This window comes from Poecile atricapillus, chromosome 1 (assembly GCF_030490865.1).
Source record: "Poecile atricapillus isolate bPoeAtr1 chromosome 1, bPoeAtr1.hap1, whole genome shotgun sequence".
Classification (NCBI taxonomy): Eukaryota; Metazoa; Chordata; class Aves; order Passeriformes; family Paridae; genus Poecile; species Poecile atricapillus.
Genome location: NC_081249.1, coordinates 122685171 through 122703868, shown reverse-complemented (window position 1 = coordinate 122703868; position 18698 = coordinate 122685171). Strand labels below are relative to the sequence as shown.

The window sequence follows — 18698 nt, the reverse complement described above, 5'->3', positions numbered from 1 at the left end:
TAGTGTTGATACATATTAGCATACACATTGCTCTTGCATGTGTTTTACTGTTGAAGATACCAAAATTAGAGAAATACATAAGGAACTTTGAGTTCAGATTTTATTCTGATGTCAGAACTATGATGACATTTTCACGTAGTAAATGAACATATAAACTGTGATACACTATGTGAAATATTTTTTCCAGTTGTTTAAGTTTTTACTTAGATAAGAAGAGCCTGATAAAGTCAGCATTCATTAAACTCTCTTTGTTGATGTAGAAAACCTTACTTGGCAACAGAACTTGTAAAAGAAACTATTCAAGGTTCTGAACTGTGGAGAGTAACTATTACTGCCCCGAAGACTTTCTAATTTAAATATTTATTGATGTAAAATAGCTTATTATTGGGGTGGGATTTTTTCAGGTCTGTGTATACATAGTTTTTCAAATTCCTAAGCTAGTAGTGAACTGCTAATGACTGCTATGAGAGCCCAAGTGTGTTTACCTCAAACAGAAGCATTTATAATACTGCTAACCTGTTCAGCATGATTGAAACTGGAAACTGTTCAGCAATTACATTTTTCTTTTTCTGTATGTATTTGCAGCACTTTGTGAAGCCTTGAAAAATAAGTAGTGTGCAAAAGGATGCAATGTGTCAACTGAGTTTTGATCGTGTAAATTAATATTTTGAACATGGGTTGAGAGTGGTGGTAATCAGTTTGTATGAACATGGATGTCAACTGGGAATGTCATATAAATTTACATTTTTAGGATTATAGTCATGACAGGAAGTCTATAAACACTTTATTTTGTGGGCAGGAAAGGTGGTGCTCTGATCTTGAATTTAGTTTCTCTGCTTTATTCTCTCCTACGCGCACAGAGATTTCCTGTACTCGGCTTTAATAGAGTTATACTCTTTGTTATAAAATAGCTGATTTGGGCCTCTATTTCTTCCTGTGTCCTAAGACAAGGAATTACCAATATAAAGAAAATCTAATTAGAAAGATGATGTTCTCCCTATCGTTATGGTCACTTGAAGGGGATTTTCATTTTACTTATAGAGGATCTTACGAAAATAAGTGTTACTTAAGAGTGAGTCACCGCTGAGATAAAGATGTTAGTGCCCTCCCACTGAATATTCTTGTTGATTGTCTCCTTTGGGGAATCTGTTTTTCAGGAGTTTGAGCAATAATACTTCCATTTATCTTTGAATCTTCTTTTATTGCCTTGTTTCGCAAAATTCCCTGTAGTAGTCCTGTCTTTGAAGCAAAGACTACAACCAAGCTACCTGACTTCTCAATGAAAAGTCTGTTGAAATAAGTCCACACATAATTTCCTCTTTAGGTTTACTGTATTGATCACATTTTAATCTTCTCAGTCCAGGAGTGTTGTTTGCAAATACCTGACCAATGTTTTTACAGTTGTCTGGACAATTCTCTTAAAGAACCAAACATATTTTAAATCAGTGTTTGGACATCCAGAAGCAGGTTTCCCCTGCTACTTTTTCCTATTTTTTTCCTTTTCAATTATCACTTGTCTTTTAACTAGAGATGTGGATCTTTTCCACATACTGTGGCTATAATGTTAAATAAAAGAATTACAATAGCAGTGAGTTCTAGTATGAATGCCAGAGGATGAAATTTTAACTGCTCTTATGAGAATCTTCAAAGTTTTTCAGTTGCAAAGCTCTAGGAAATGATAGTGCTCCAGCACCAACAAATACTTCTATACATAATATTTTAACTCCAACTAGAAGAAAAGCAAATATTATGCCATACTCAGATTATATGGGGAAGCCTGTAATCTGATGATATCTATGGTTTTATATGACTGATTTTACCTATGGCTGAGTATGATCTAGAAGAGACCATAATGAAGATACTAGAAGCTGTGCTAGTACTATTAGGTTTATGATAGTTCTAGAAGCCTTTTTTTTTTTTTCAGTATCTGTAAATTAAATGGTAGGTGGTCAAACTTGAGGTGAGGAATAAAGAGTGAGACCTTTCCATTTTCAGTATCTGAAAATTAAATGGTAGGTGGTCAAACTTGAGGTGAGGAATAAAGAGTGAGACCTTTCCATTTTCTCCAGTGTTTAAGTGGTTTATCAGAAGCAGTTAATAGTAGATGATTTTTTTATGTCATTATGTTAATTTGTATAGAAAGAAAGAAGGCAGTTATTTTCCCCAAAGAGATCTCGTCTGTCATCATCTTGAGTTAGCCGGGGCTTAGTGTGGGTATTTCCCTTTTGATTTTCCATAATGTTATTCAGATTTTTTTTACTACTTGGCATTCATTGAAGGAGGTATCCTTTTTGTCTTGGAAATCATGTGTTATACTTAGTTTCTAGACAGAGAAAAGTAATTCCTGAAAACATGCAGCTTTGCCATGACCTTTCCTTTTGCTCTTTCATGTACATATTGCTTTGTTTTCAGGATAGTTACTATTTTCATGCCTCCAAACATCAAATGATTCTTTTTCAGGAGGAGTGTGAGCATGGACTTCTGAAATAACAGGAAGGAAGTATAAGACATTGCTGACACTCAGACATTGTTTTGTTGTGAGTGAAGTGCTACTTGAGTTCTGGGGTTCAAGTTTGAAGACAGTAGCTTTTCACTTCCTGGAGGTTCTGTTGCTACTGTTGGATGTTGTTCTGGAGCATGGTTGTTTCCTTCCTCTTCTACAGAGCTCGTTAGTCGAGTGATAGATGACACTGGAAGGAAGCTGAGGCAGACTTCTGGCATGAGAAAGCAGAGTCAGTTCTGCAATGGTTGTCTTAGTTTCTGTGTATTCTTGTCCATACATCAGTATCATCTTTCTGACTATAAATGCTTTAAGGCAAAAATAACCTTTTTCTGTACAGCACCCTGCAGAGGAGACTTCTGTCTTGTGACAAAGGTTGCCAAGTATTGTTGTATATAAATAGTTACATGACTGTGCTGGTGACCAGGGTTCTTACCATAGTACCTCCAAACCCATCTGCAAATCATTTATAACTGGAGTGACTCGTTCATACTAGAGGTTCTCCAAACTGAAGTTTTCTGCCAGGTGTCCAAAATAAAGAGGAATTGAAAAGGGATGTGGAAAAATTAATTCTGGCTTTTAAAATTGTTTGAGTTTTTTTGTAAAATGCAGCCAAAATACCAAGTTTGGAAGGGAATATTACTTGCATCATGAGATAAATGATGAAATAATTGTTCTGGAAAAGCACTACACACACATGGACATAGTAATAAGTTTTTTAGCCTGTTTTTCACTGGATTTGTAAAATGAATAAGGTGACGTAAAGCAATTGATTTGCATAATGTTCTTTATTATAGAAACAACTATTATTTTTGTGGGAAGCATTCTGAAAATATCTTTCCATATGCAAATTTTATGGCTAATTTTTCTCTGTCAGCAGCACAATGAGATTTGTAGTGATTGTTGTAAAAAAGAAGATACAGAAACTTGCAAGAGTCAATAAATGAATGTAGAGTCATTCTGAAAATACTCCAGGAATTACAGAACACAGTTTTTTCCCCATGGTACTTGAGTGTTCTGGGGCATATTGAGAGTTGTTTCAGTTGACCATGTAGTTCCTGTGTATTTTTTCTGTCACTCTGATCTTGCCTGATGTCCTGGCTGCAGATATTGTAAATATCAGGAAGAGGCTAGCCAGGCTTCAGATCACAGCTGTGTGTGGAAGTTTGTAATAAAATGTGCATTGAATGTGTATATATGTGAAGTATATTTATTTTTGGATGTATCTACTAGGAAACTAGTTAAATGGATTCTCATCAGATAACACTGTTTAAAATACTTGTCTAAAATCATACTTTAAAAGGGATGTTTTTAGTGGAGTTAGCCTTTGAAGTTAGTGCATGAAAAAGGAAAACACTTTCAAAACAATTGTTATAAATGAAATTAGAATTTCAGAAAACTAGGTCCCTTGAGTTAATAACAGTTTAATTAAAAATGAATACCATTTAGTAAATTGTATAATAATTTGGTATAAAATAATACAATTTAGTTAATTGAATAGTAATTTGGTATAAAAGAATACAATGTAGTAAAATAATAAAATTTAGCAAAAAAATACAATTTATATATATAATTTGCCAGTAATTAAGTACAATTAAAGCATAAGCAAAACTGATCAGGATATGGAGGGGGTTTCTTACCCCACCTCATGTACCAAACAAAGCACTTCAAGCTAAACTTATATACTGTTTGCTTATACATATTCATTAATGTTTCCTGTAAGTTTCCTCCTATTTCTGATTTTTCTGACTTTACATCACTGTTTTTCATGGTGCATGCTTCACTTGTTGTTAGGGGGTCTCCAGTCTTCTTTTGGGGGTCTTTTGACGAAGGCTCACACTCATCCTCGCTGTCCTCTGGATGCCCTCACAGGTTTGTGCGTGCATACTAAATGTTGTGTTATGTTAATCTACTAATTAGTCTTACATTTAATGAATTTTTAGGCCCTACGCCTAAAGTCGTTCTAATTTTGTCCATCTCCAGGTCGTTTTTGTCTTGGGACATCACTTATCTTCCAAACTACATCCTCAATACCTCAATTTTAACATGTAACACAAAGGGGTGCATCTGCCTCGTAACACTGATTCTTTTAATTGCTTCTAATTATAACTTTCCAAATAGTTATGATTTAGTTGGCATGAATAAATTCCATTTATTACAACAGTTTTGACTAAGATATGCTAAAGACAGTACTTCAAGTATTTATTATTATTTTAAATAATAATATTGTCCAGTTTTACAATGGTACTGTATATATGCAGATTTAGAAAAGCAGACCCCATTTGCTTACGTTCCTTGACTTACAACCAACTGCTCTGTGCTATGACATGCAGTTGAAATAAAATATAGTAAGGTAGAAGGAGTATGATTTAACAGTGTGATGCTGACAAATGTCATATGTCTTTTATGGTATCTGCATCTGTGTGAGTTCCATCACAAGATGAGAGGGAAGAAGGGGACTGGGAAGAAAACAGGACAGGAGGTGATATTCCTGAACAGTTTACCAGTGGAGGAGGAAGAGCAAGTCACACTCTTCAATTGTCTTCTTGTTTTGCTGACTTCTGTAGTGGGCTCTCCAAAAATACAGGGATCTTAAATTCCAAATTGATAGATGACTTAAACCACAAGCGATTTATTTGAGAGCACTGCATAACTGTTCTCTGTTTTGAAGTTGGTACTGCTGGGTATTGGAGTCCGTCAGGGACTTTGCCCCAGGCCCTGGGAAGAAGGATCTCCTATAGTTAGGGTGAGCAAAAGTTCACCCACAATGCCCCCTGAGAAGTTATATGTTAATGTTGCTGGAAAGTTCTATAGTTTCTTTGTTATCAATGGTTAGAGTTTGCTGCAGTATTTTACATATTCCTAATTTCCATTTGTTATTGGACCCTTTCCCTTGGACTCTGCCCCTAACCTATTTTATATAAGTTACTGTCACACCCTGGACCCCTGCCTTCTTGGTGCAGATTGTTGTTCAGATTATGTGTTTGTTGTTTTCCCTATTAAACTATTCTTTTTTTTGGTTATTGAATTGTGCCCATCCCTCATTTATTCACCATCCTTTTGAGGACCCCTCATGGAGAGTCCCGAGGTAACACCCAGCCAGACCATCCTGGCCCAGCGTGTTACAGCTTGGTGATTAGACTGTGCTAGCAGGAAATGAAAAATATCTGTGGATTTGGATCTGAGTGATGGCAGGATATGAATGAGTCATGGTAAAGAAGTCGCTTCAGATTTTACTTTTTTTATCCTTCAAAAATTAGGTCTTTAGAGAGAAAATAACTGGAACACTTGGATGAGAGGAAGAGTAAGTTGATGGCTAGAGTTTCACAGGAAAGAATCTTCAGGTTGTAGTTCTTGCACATCTGCCTGACCACCTCATCTTCCCACCTGCATCATGGCTCTCTGAAGGTATACCTAAATGTTACCAGCAGTCACAAGTAGAAGACTTTGCACCACCTTTGTTCTGCATCTTTCTCTATTGCAATAGAGCAAGGAAAGCCTGCAGCTGCTCATTCCAAAGAGACCAGCAAGGGAACAGGGTCTGCCTACTGCAAACAGCTGCAGATGTGCAGATTTTGTTTTCTGGTGATACTGGGTTAGTTTGCTGTTACCGTTCTATCACATAACAAATGATAGCGCTTCAGGAGACTATTTAAGATGCTGTGTTATAATAAAGCAAGATTCAGTGCTTTTGGGTGACTCAGCTTAATGACGCTGTATATGCTCTCCTTTTCTGTTGTGACAGCATTAGTCTTTGCACCTCTTGGGGAAAACTAATAAAATTCACCAGAAAGTAATCTAAGCCCTTTAAATTTTAACTTGAGTGAGCCTGTGTTCTCAGAAAGGGTGATAATTAATATATGTAGCTACTCATTTCCTTCTCATCTAGTACTGTGTGTCTTTAGTCAGCCTTTTGGCTAAGCTTTCTTATTAAATATTTGAATTTGAGTTTGCAAACAGAAATGCAGACTTTTTTCTATCACACAAAATATTACTAGCAATTGAAGATCACAGTTGGAGTATGGGACATATCTGCAGGTTTTGTTTTCTTATTTTGTGCTTTATACTGTTGGGACTAGTTTTGCACAGAATTAATCTGGGTTAAGAGATGATTAAAAGGTTAAGATACTAAATTAGTTGTTTAAACAGGTATCTGAAGTCATGCAAACGTATGGTCTGTTTTTTTTTTTTTTTTTTTTTTTTTTTTTTTTAATATTTTTTATTTTTCCCAGACTTTTTAAGCATTTTATTTTCATTCCAGTGATGTTTGCTGATGCTCAGCACCTTGGAAAAACACTTTTCTAATAACTGTGTTTTAATAAATGACAAATTCTTCTGTTTTAATAATGTCACTGAAATAGATGAATATTGTTTCAGGCTCACTCTGTATCAAAATGGTATTATTTAAAGTCAAATTTCTGTAGCAACCTGGCAGCCAAGGCTTATCAAAAACACGTCCATGGCCTTTTTGGGGTTGGCTAACCATTAATAAATTAGATTTTAACTTGAGCCTTTGTAAAATTTTCATTGCATCTTAAATATATCCTCAGTTATAATTGAGGAAAGAAGTTTTTTCTGAGGTAGCAGAGGAAGTCAGCTTTTTCTTGTTAAGTCTGATGATTAGCTGAATTCATTCAGACACTGAAATTTTAATTTCCTATGGAAATGTTAATAATGGTGTGCTTGAGTCATAATGTCATTAAATCTAATTCCAGACAACATTACTCTTAGGAAAATGAGTGAAGTAAATAATGCATAGTGAAGCAAGGTCTGCCAGTGCTGTCTAAAAGCAGGTGACAAAGGCAGGTGTTGGTGGTTTTTGTTTCTCTTACCTCTTATGCAAGAACGAAGGGGGAAAAGGCTCATCTGTGTTTTCTTGCGTTGAAAAATCTTGCTCCCAGTAATCTTTCCAATCTTTCTGGATGTTTCCCTCAGCTGTGTGAAGTGCAGTGTTTGGCTGCAGGTCTCACACAAGGCAAGGAATGACACTCAGCATAGATGAGAGGGTCTGGGACATGGCTCCCTTTGCTTCTGGATGTGTGAGGACTAGAGTGGTTTGCCAGTGACTGGACTTTGGCCAAGCTTCTGAGATGAACCTACAATTGATGACTGAAAAGTTATCATGTACTTTAAGATAAATTGTAGATGTCTTCAGGTGATGTATTCTAGCATGCTCTGTGGAATCGAGACCACAAATTAAGGTATGAGGCTTTAGAATATAAGTGAGGAGTGCAAAGCAAAGGTAAAATGCCTTTTTGTATGTTTTCATACAAAACCTGTTCATTTTTGTTCGTATGTTGTTTTGTATTTAGCTGTAATCAGAAAATTGAACCCTTGTGAAGAAAATACATTGGAAATTATTTTGAGGAGTTAAGTGATGATGGTTGATGGGTGCTTCAAAATATGTTCATAGCAATCTTTTTTCTCCTCTGTGTGAAATGATGAAGAGGTGGTTGATAGTGCAAGTTACTGAAATTCTTGGATACGCAAATTTAGTGATTTTAGAGATATTTCAAGTGCATACTAGTATAATTTATCAGCATACTCTGTTAGTGTGCCAATGCAATGAATGTGAAAAGTGGGAAATAATGGTTGCATTATGTTGAATTGTTGAATAGACCAATACTGGAAAATCATTTTATATTGTACTTAATATGTGATCTGAGAAGGTTGTTTTCCTACAAAATGCAAACTATTAATTTATATTCTCTTTGTGATGTAGATTGTTAGACTTGGTGTGTAAACAACTTTTTTATCATTTCATATTCTGTCAAAAGTACTTTTGGAAAAAATTAGTCCAGTTATGTTTTACCTATCAGTCCTTATTTTTTTTAAATTACAAGTGATAACTTTTTACATAGATGAAAGACATGTACTATATAGAACTGATGGGAGATATCTTTTGTTTGCAACCAAAATTCTTCTTTGCTATATACTTAATTTGATCTTCTCTTTTTAGTAGATGCCAGAAAAAAACAGGTTTTAAGGTATAATGTATTACCATTAGCAAAAGTACAGAACTGTAAATTTTCACTTTTTTTGTCAGCTTTATTTTCTGGCAGGTCATGTCATCCTGCATAATACCTTTTAATCCCTTTATAATATTTTCACTAACAAGTTCAGCTCTTGTATACTTGAGCAAGCTTTGGATGGGAATTATACCTGTATAGATCAGTAGCTGCTCATAATTTTCACAGTGGTGTCATCAGTAGCGTTTTATTGGTACTGGGTCTGTAGATTTGTACAGGGTAACCTTAACCACTTTTTCCCACAGATGTTTTTATTTTCCAGAAGTTCATTTTTTGTTCCTTTTTATTCCTGTTTGTTGTTATTTTATGTTACAACATGGCAGTATTTTATTACTGGTTGATGTTGAGATGACATCAGAACATACAGTTGTATAGTAAATCACCTTTCATTTTTAGAGTTCTTACAGAAGTTACAGAATGCAAATGAAAATTGCAACTTTTCAGGATGGGAGTATAGCATAGCTAGGTTTCTGTGGACTGTGTGTGATTCACTGGATTTGTAATATTATTTTCCCTTTGTGAGGCAATGATTTTGAAAAGATGATTAAAAATCAAAGCACTCTAGTTTAAAAACAACTATGTCTGATTTTCTTTACAGTACTTACTTGCAAAATATTTTGAATTCTCATAAGAGCAAAGGTTATTAGCATGCTAAGGCCTAAATATTGCTTCTGACTAAATTTGAATAAAATAGTTTAAAAATGCAAGAATATATTGGTCTCATTGACCTCTTATTTTCTTAGTTCTAGAATAGTTTTTCTCATTGGCATGTGAGTAGCAGCAAAGTGTATTTTTTATTAATGTTTTCTTTGACTTTGTGCGTAGTTCATTTAGAGAAACAGTAGAACTCTTTTAGCATTTCTCTAAAAATACATTTCTCTACTAACAAATCTTTGTTGTGATCTCACAAGTAACTTATATATCATGTCTCACAATGCCAGTGGTTTTTAACAGTTTAGTTAATCTAATTTTAAAAACACCACCTGTTGTCAGACATTAATTCTTGTATATTTAATTGGAATTGAGGGAAGTTCTTGGGTTGTGTTGTAAAAATGAAAATATAAACCTTTCTCTACATGGTTGGTCTATGCATGTATTAGGTAGGACATAGTGGTAGATGCAATAAATAGTTTTGAGATAAACTGGGAGGATACAGGATACTTATCCATTTTAGGTCACATCTTGAGTCAACCAAAGAAACAGTGTTTAGAATGGAGAAGCTAATGGAAATTTGTAGATACATGATTTGATCAGGGATAGGCAGACTTTGACTTTGAAGGTTTAGTCTGAAGTCCTTGTTAAATGTCTTTGAGAAGCTGCAGTTATTTCAGTTTGTGAGTTATGGTTCATGCAACAAAGGTGACTTACAGCAGAGGAGAAACTTTCTAGAGGAGAAAGTTTCAAGGAAACTTTGTTTTCTCCCTTTGGAGTATGAAATGCTAACAAGGAGAAAAAAGATCTCCAATTGCTAAATCTTCTAATCAATATTTCTGCTTTAGCAAAAGTAGCTCTAGATTTAGAACAGTTCTAGAAAAATGATCTGATTAAATAGTTTAAGTTTTGATAGATGTCATTATCTAAAACCAGCAGAATTGCTATTGTGAGTTTGGAAGTGAGCATACATAGTGTATATTTTGTTTGAAGAGAGAGGACTTCTTTTTTTTTAATGAAAAATTTTTTGCATGGGTAATTGTTCATCAGGATTGAATGCTGACCTCTGCTGGCATTGAATTTGTAAGCAAACTGTTATCTAGGGACAATATTAAGAAAAGAAAATTACCTTGGGAAATGAGCTGGAGTAGAAGCTGATGGCCTTTGTGTAGGGTCCCAAACAAAATGATTCTGTCCTTTGAGAATCTCCTTCCCCTGTCCTATTCAGACAAATACAGCCACACAGTGCCAGGGAAATAAACTAAATATTTTGTTTATGGGCATGTCGTATATGCTGTTTATTATTTAAACTTTGCTTTGAATTTAGATTTTTTTGTCTCTTGAATTACATCCCTACAACCTGTGAATCATTCACAGATTATAGATTCATTAATTCAAATTAATTTCACAGAATTTATGTTTACAGCTCTCATAAAGTAGCACAATATTACTGCTTCTACTTTGCAGAATTTAGAGGCAACAATACTGAAATTCTGTTTTGGGTGCCCAAGCAGAAATGCCTCTTTTCCTGGTTTTTTGAAGAGGTTATCATTTTCATTTAGAGCTTAGCAGCACATTGGAGGGACATCCACTTGGAGCTGTTGAGGTCACAGCGTGTCTAGGAAGCAGATCTAGAGTTTCTGAGTTTTAAAGACAGAGAAATGAGAAACAATGTGACCTACCTGCTTGGTGTAGTGACCTCCTGAGAATCACAGGAGGTGGGTGGCCAAAGTTCCAATGTCCATCTGTCAGCTGGGTGCATTTCTCAGTTACTGTGTTGGATATTGCAGTTTCCAGTGTTCACTTCTGGAAAGAAAACTCGAATGGAAGTGATTGATTTGTTCTTTAGGATTTGCTGGAAGAGCCAGGCTGAACACAAAGCCACTGAAATGTTGTGATGCTACTGAAGGGGAGCAGGATCCCTGCTCCCCCCATATCACCATCTCCTTAAGCTCCTGTTCCTCCCTGACTTCTGCAAATCAATTAAACACACTAACGTGTCAGAAAATAATGCAGCTTTTCCTTGTTTCAGTTTTCTGGGCCATATTGCTAATTTTAATTGACTTATGGAAGTACATAGTAAACACCTGTGCTCAGAGAAATTAATACAAGAGGGAAAATACATATGAGAAAATGCCTAATTACTCCTACACCTAACACTTAATGTCTTGTGTGACTTAGTAGTCTGGTTGATTGGTCTTGTACCAATCTTTGTCTTCACTGTGAGAAGATGATGTATGTCTGTTCTGAGTTACAGCTTTTTCACTTGCTGAAAATTAATGTTAAATACTGAAATTTGTAGGTTCTAGTATAGTTCTGGAGAAAACTTGCTTTAATTAAAAATTTTTTCTTAATTGCAATATACATGCTTATTTTAACCCTCAAGAGCCTTACCTGTTCCTCCCATTTCCTCCAGGTCTAAAATAAAACTCCTAAGTTCTAATGTGTGAATGGCGTAACACATTGCCAAGTGCACTGGACACGCTGGTCTCTGGATACACATCCATGCTTCCTCTTGCTCTTCTGGTTGTGCAGCCATGGAATGAGCTCACAGCAAAACTATCCTTTATCTTGCACCTTGTTTGCAGGTGAATAAGCTGAACCTGTGAGAACAGGGCCAATGTGCAGTGACCAGAGCTGAAGATGATAGTGAGCAGCCAGCTGCTTTCAGAAAAAATGAGCTGTTTACATCAGCTGCTGCATGTAAACTGAAGGGCTTCTCAACAAGTTGTCTGTCTTGAGTCTGGACACCTCTCATCTTCATCATCTCATCCTGGACACCTCTTTAATTGCTTGCACTGTGTTGGCACCATCTGTGAACATGAGAACAATTAACACAGCTTTCCTTTTCCAGGATTCTGCACTTCCAGCTTTGGCATCATAGCCTGACCATTCAGAAAGAACAACTGGGACAGAAGTCTTTGAAATCTGACATATTTTTGGAGGTCCATGAGAAGTTCAATAGAAGAATCTTTCACCCATTGTCTTCCTATTGTTTTCACTGCAAAACTTGAAAATGCTATTACTGCTTAGTGCAATGGTAGAATTGTTATAATTCAAAAATCTAACCAAAGGTATTTTTTTTCCCCTGAAGCAGGGAAATGGCTGAAGACATTTTGTCACTCTTTCCCACACCCTTCCATCAGCTGGTGACTTTACTTCTGACACAGAAAAAATTTCAGCCTTCAATTGTTAAAATCAGCCAGGACTCTTAAGTGGAAGAAAACAGGATTTTTCAATGGTAGCTATTTTTATTAATAGTAAATAATGCTACTTGAGCAGCTTGTAAAAAAAACCAAACAGATTTAAAATGTGCTGCTTCAGCTTCAAACTGTACAGAGCATTATTTGTATTTTGATTTTTTGAGATGTTTATCTGAAATGCTGTTAAAACAGGCACTCCTGAAAGTCTCCCCTTCAAAAAGCCTACTTGAGCTGTTGTGTCAGTCTACTCTTTTGGTCATCTAAATTTAAAACAAGACTTTTGCCAAAAAGGTCAATGTAACTACTTTCCTTTTGATCTTGCATCCTTGTGGGTGCCTGGGTAGTTCTGTAGGAAAAGTTTTAGTGAATGACTCAGTGCACTGAGTCATAGGTAGCATGAAGCCTGTAGTGCTGTAGACTAACTAATTGGTAACAGTCTCAAATGTAATTAAAGCACAGTTGTCAGCTCTGTGTTACTGACTGACATCCCACTGAAGTATTTTGTTTTTAGCAAGTTAGATTAATTGTTCTTTGCTGTTAAAATTTGTGTGTTTTAAGATGTCGTTTCTGTTGAATAGACCTGCCATTACCATTATCTTTTACTATCCTCCCTGATTTTTATAGTACTCAGTTTGAATTTTTTCCCTCTGTTAGGTCACATATTCAGTAATTAAGCTTTTTACCATGCCTGTGCATTTACAGGTGTTTAGAGTCCTTTGAGGACTTTTTAAAGTTTTTGTGATTAAGAACTGTGCTGTTAGTGCTGATTAATGTTTTTTCACTATTCCTAAACTCTTTAAAGCATCATTCAAAGCTTTTTAATATTCAGACTTAAAAATAAATACATTTTTTGTGTTGCCTTGCAGATTACGTTTTTCAGTTTTGCTAGTTTTCACTTCTGATATTCATCTTGTGTTGTGCCCTATGTTATAATAATAAATAACTTTTCTTTGTCCAAGTGCATGCCAATCATCTCCAGGTAATTAGCAGTGTTTTCCAGTGTCACTGGAGCCTTTCTTTCTCCTGTTCTTCAGTGTGTGTGTTTCTTAGCATCATGTAGCTTGGGGTAAAGGACTGTATGGGGGACATGGAAGAGCAGGACATGTCTTGAAGCTGTCTCTTTCATTAAGGAAAATAAAACAAAGTGTTGGGAGAAAAGCAAGGTTTGATTTATTTTTTTTGTCTTTTCCATGATTAGAGAAAACAAACTTTGCTGGCTTTGTTCAGGACTCCTGCTTGTTCCTACTGAGAAGAGAGGAGTGAAAACTTGAATAGATGGTTGCAACTTAGTTTCTTATTTCTAAAAACTACTGAGACAGCAATTTTGAACTTTAAGAAAGGTCTATGCTACTTCCATATGTGATGAATACTGAAGGTGGGATGGTGAACAAACATCTTTTCGGAGATTGGAGGAAGTAGAAGATTCTTTGATTGTGTATTATTTCTGTCTTGTACAGTTTTTCTTCTCACTGAAGCTCTTTAGATGGAAAGATACTGCTAAATCACAAGACCATCAGTAATACAGCACTAGTTCACATCAGGAGTGTACCTGACCAGGTGTCCAGTCTCTGGCAGTGCCAAACAGCAGGAGCTAATGGAAGCCTAAAAGAAGAGGAAGGGAGAGAATGATTATTTTCTATGTTGTAGTACCTTCACCTGACAACAGTAATTGAAGGACTCCCTTGCAGGGGGAAAGTTGAGGGCTGTATTTATATAATATTGGCATGATGTTTTTTTCAAGTTCCATCTCTCTCTCTAAAAAATGTGTTAAATACTAGACCTCTCCCCACAACGTTACTCATAGTTGCAATATTTGCATGAAAGGCACTTTTTTATTTGTTCTAACTTGATGCTTGATAATATCATCAAGTTCCCTGAGCTCTTGTATTTTGAGATAAGTGAATCATACCATCTGCTACAGCTGTATAAAAACAATTTTAATAGTCCTCCACAGAAAACTGCTGGAGCCTTCGGATGTTTTATTGGACCAGAGAGATGTGTCCTAAGGGAATCCTTTTCCACATTTCCTATTTTCTTGTCCTCATCTAAGCCCAGTTTCATATAAACCAGTAGTGATGGAAGGTGTTCTGTTCTCTTCTGAAATGATCAGTTGGCTCTGAAATTTGTTCTTTGAATGTGATTTTATTGTTTTTCTGGACTGTAGATTTCCCCCATACCAACTTCCCTAGGAATGCAAGGCTTGCTGATGCAGTTCTTTTTCAGGCTCCTTCCTTTCTAAAGGATTTCCTCCTTCATGCATTTTTCCTTTGTCTTGGTTTTATCTGGTTTTGCTCCTTTTCTAACAGTTTTTTATGTTTCCCCAGTTTACTCTTATTCTCCATCAGTGTTTATTATTTTGGTTTTACATGTTATCTAAATTTTCAAAACTAGATTTTTAAGTAGGTGTATGGCTGTAACTCTTTTATGTAGGTATTTGTTCCATTTCATCAGTTTGTGAAGATGCTTAGATGTTTGGAGTATGGTCATCAAAATCATATTTATCCTAGAGATTAGCAATAAAATTAGTTCTTTAAGAGTAAAATGCAGCATATTTCAAAGCATCTTTTTCAATTTGAAGGAAGCAGTAAGATTTAAAGCAAAGCTTTCACCCACCTTAGAGTCACTGAGAAGAATAAAGCTCTACTTGGAAGTATTCTGTTTCTAGATAAAATCAGATAAGTTTAGCTGAAATAGAAGGTTTTTTTTCTTGCTCTGTGCAGGAGATTTAAGAAAAGATTTCTGTGGTGGAAACCTGTAGCTTGGAGTTCAAACTTAGTAATTTGGAACTGTATTGTGGTTAGTACAGTAGTACAAGCTACAGCAGTAGTTTTGATTATAAAGTTGATTAGTATAGTAATATACTAATAGTATATTAATAGTAATAATAGTAATAATTTAGTAATTAAATATTTAGTAATAGTAATAATTTAGTATAGTAATAGTCATATAATCCTGGTTATAGAGTTAAAAGTGGTGATAATTTCCTATTTATTCTCATCCCATTTCTCACACACCATTAGCACAGATATTTTTGGGGTTTTATCACTTCAAAATTATTTGGATTAGGTTATTGCTTGGCAGAATCAGTCTGTTCTGAGTTAGAGTACTGAAGATGAAGAAACAAGATTCCTCACCTGTTAATGGGATTTTTGTATCTCAGTATAAAAGTCTGGAAAGTCTCACCAATAGTGGGATTTTAATTTGCTTTAGGTAGAGGAAGTGTTTACATGCACTAATTAAAAATCATGCTTTCTGAATTGTGTGGGACAATGTTTTCTTCATAACACATGCAAATAAATAATGATGATAATATACTTAGTAGAACACTTAAGTGTTTAGAGGTTGTCTTCTGTGTACACTGACATACTGCATGTTACAGCCAATGGTTTTGCCTTGCTGTGGTAAATGGATTGCTTTTACAAATGTTGCATAAAATTCCTAGTGGATTTGTTTGTTCTTCCAGCCAGGAAAAAAATAAATTAAAAAAAAAAAAAATGAGAATCACTAAGTGGCATCAGTAGCACTAGTCTTGGAAGTATTTGTTAGTCTTTTATCTGCTGGTAGAGAGGATAATTAGAGACTCAAGACTTTATTTCAAGAAAAATTATAAAAAATTCTGTTTTGTTGACCTGTCTCTGAGTGGGCACGAATAAGTCCTCAGAACTTGTTAGAGCTGGCATTTGGAAAATCCAGAAGATAAATTTTAACACCTACTAGGGCAAGAAACAATGAAGGTACCAACTTTAGAATACTGTAAATCAAAGACTGTAACAGTTAAAAATAATTTAACAAACAGTCCAGTAAATACACTTGGAAGAATATTCTTAGTCCTGTATTTTTTTATGGTTGCGTAAAAAACATTTTTTGCTATACATTTTAGGAATGCCATTATTTTTGCTCAGCAAGTCAGGTTGCTAGTTTTCTATTTGAATAGTATATTAAAATATATACATGCTGAAAGCAAAAGAGTGGAATACAAGGGTCAAGTTATCAAAAACAACAATGACATTATTTTTAAGCAAACATTAGAAGTTGTACAAAACAGTGATTATTACTCTAATCAATGTATACCTATACCGATTTTTTAGAAGCAAGAGCTCACAGTTGCTAGTTACCATATATCAAGCTAAGTTTAAAAATACTGCCCTGGTTCTGGCCAGAACAGTGTTAATTTCTGCAGTATCCAGGAAGAAGCATGATTAGAACTTGGAGATTATTCTGTACCACCTCATGTCACTGTTGGGGGGAGCAGAAGGGACTCAATCTCTTCTGGAAGGAGAAAGCATGGTGGAGGGAACCGTCTGGTAATCTCTGTTACTGGGGAAGTTTGTCCATGTAAATAGTTTTTTACAGCTTTTGTTATTAATATTGTTGCTGTTAATGTTTGTTTTCTTATATCATTGCTGTTTCCAGTAAATTGTTCTTACCTCAACCTGTGATCTTTACCTCTTGAGCCTTCAATTCTCAATTCCATCCGGCCGCGGAGGGGAGGGGAAGTGAGAGAGAGCCATGTGTGATTTTGGAGAATCTCAGTATAGGTACTGAATATGGGTGTACCATTCCTAAACCACAACAGCTGTATTTGGTGCCCAGTGTGGGTCATGAAGGGTTGAGATAACAACAGATCTGCCCAGAGCAGGTTGGAAACAAGTTTGATCTAAGTATTTGCTGTCCCAGGTCTGGTGCCACTGGTCACAATGTCGCTTGGTCTGTCGGTGTGGCACCTAACCCTGTACATCTTTCCATACATGCACTGTGTGCCCACCATGGTGCTCTCTGTCAGAGCAGGGAGAGGGATCAGGAATGCTGTGCTTTACTATGGAATATCAGTTTATGACATGACATCAAGGGCAGTGAAGGTATTTTGGGATGTGGATGCAGTGCTTCCCTCTTACCTACCTTTGTGTACTACCTTTGGGATTCCATTAATAATCATATCCAGTCTGTGCAGGGAACAGGGGAGGATGATTTTCCCCAGCCTTTTACCCCCTGTTCCTCCTTCAGGCCTGCTACAACAGCTTTTGAGACTTGAAATCCCTCTGGATGTTAAGGAAAGCATTTTCTTGTTCCTAAGTCTTCCAGGTCTCCTCAGTGGGGTCCCCACCATGTTTAGTCATGAAAGAGATTTCAAGGGAGATCTGCCCCAAGAGTGGATAAACATGTGTGGAATGGAGTGTGGAAGAAAATGGGTAATTTTTTGAAGGGTTATTCTGCTCCAGTGGTTTGGAAGTTCACCCCTGAACAACTACAGGATCCTGTTAAAGTGATAAAATATATGAAGGAAAAATTCTGTGCCAGTTGCAGAGAGGTGCAGAGTTCTGCAAGGTGCTGAGCCCTGGCTGCTATTTATCAGACACTGCCTGATACTAGACAGCATCCTCTGGGAGGAGGAGGAAAGCAGAGCAACGGGGACCGTGGCCATTCAAACTGCAGCTGAACCACAGTAACAACCTCTGCCAGCAGCAGTTGCACCCATACAGAAAAAGAAAACCAAGACCATATCAGTTTGCCTAGGGGGGGATGAAGAGGAAACAAGGTCCTTGGGAAAAGGCAAGGCCAGGAATAATTCTGATTCCTATCCCCAGGTGAACTCCAAGATATGCAAAAAGATTTCAGCTGCCGTCACGTGAGACCCTGGTGGCCTGGCTGCTCCAATGCTGGGATAACAATCCAAAATATGAAAGTAGATGGTAGCTAAGCAACTGGGATCCAGTTATTGACAGGGGGATTGGGAGGAGGACAGAAACTCAGCCTTTGGAGGTGACTCCTGTCAAGTGTGAAGGAAATGTATCTTTTCAAAGATGATCTACCAGTGCACTGAGACAAGCTGAACATGATGGAGAAGGGTATCCAGTACCTGAGAGAATAAATTGTGCTGGAGGTACTCTGTAAGGATTCAAATAATGAGCCTGTAAATCCAGATGAAGTCCAGTGTAAATAAATCACGTAGCAGATGTTCCTGTGGAGTGCATCATATCCATATGCTGACTGATTGGCACTGATGTCATGGGAAGAACAACAATGTGTGGACAATTTGGTTACCAAACTCTAGCTATATGGAGAATGTCTCTCTTTCCCTCTACAGACCTTGTGTCTCATCTGTGGAAAGACTGTCAAAGGACTTCTAGCAACTTAAAGAGGACTCCCAGCAATTTAGAAGTGTCCCATGCCCTACTGGTACAGACCAGAATCTCTGCTATTGGGAGGAAGCACCCCCTGCTCAAGAGAGAGGATACACACCAAGAGGTAACCTGTGGATTTACCTGCCTGACCATGGAGAGGAATGGGTTGGAAAACCTGCCTCTGCCCCAGCAG

The 18698-nt window shown here is 36.5% G+C and overlaps 1 protein-coding gene across 3 annotated transcripts in view; it reads left to right on the top strand.

The window, feature by feature from the left end:
* The window catches only part of METTL15 (methyltransferase 15, mitochondrial 12S rRNA N4-cytidine), an 88382-nt gene that overhangs the window by 2758 nt on the left and 66926 nt on the right, over nucleotides 1-18698 (top strand). The window lies entirely within an intron of this gene.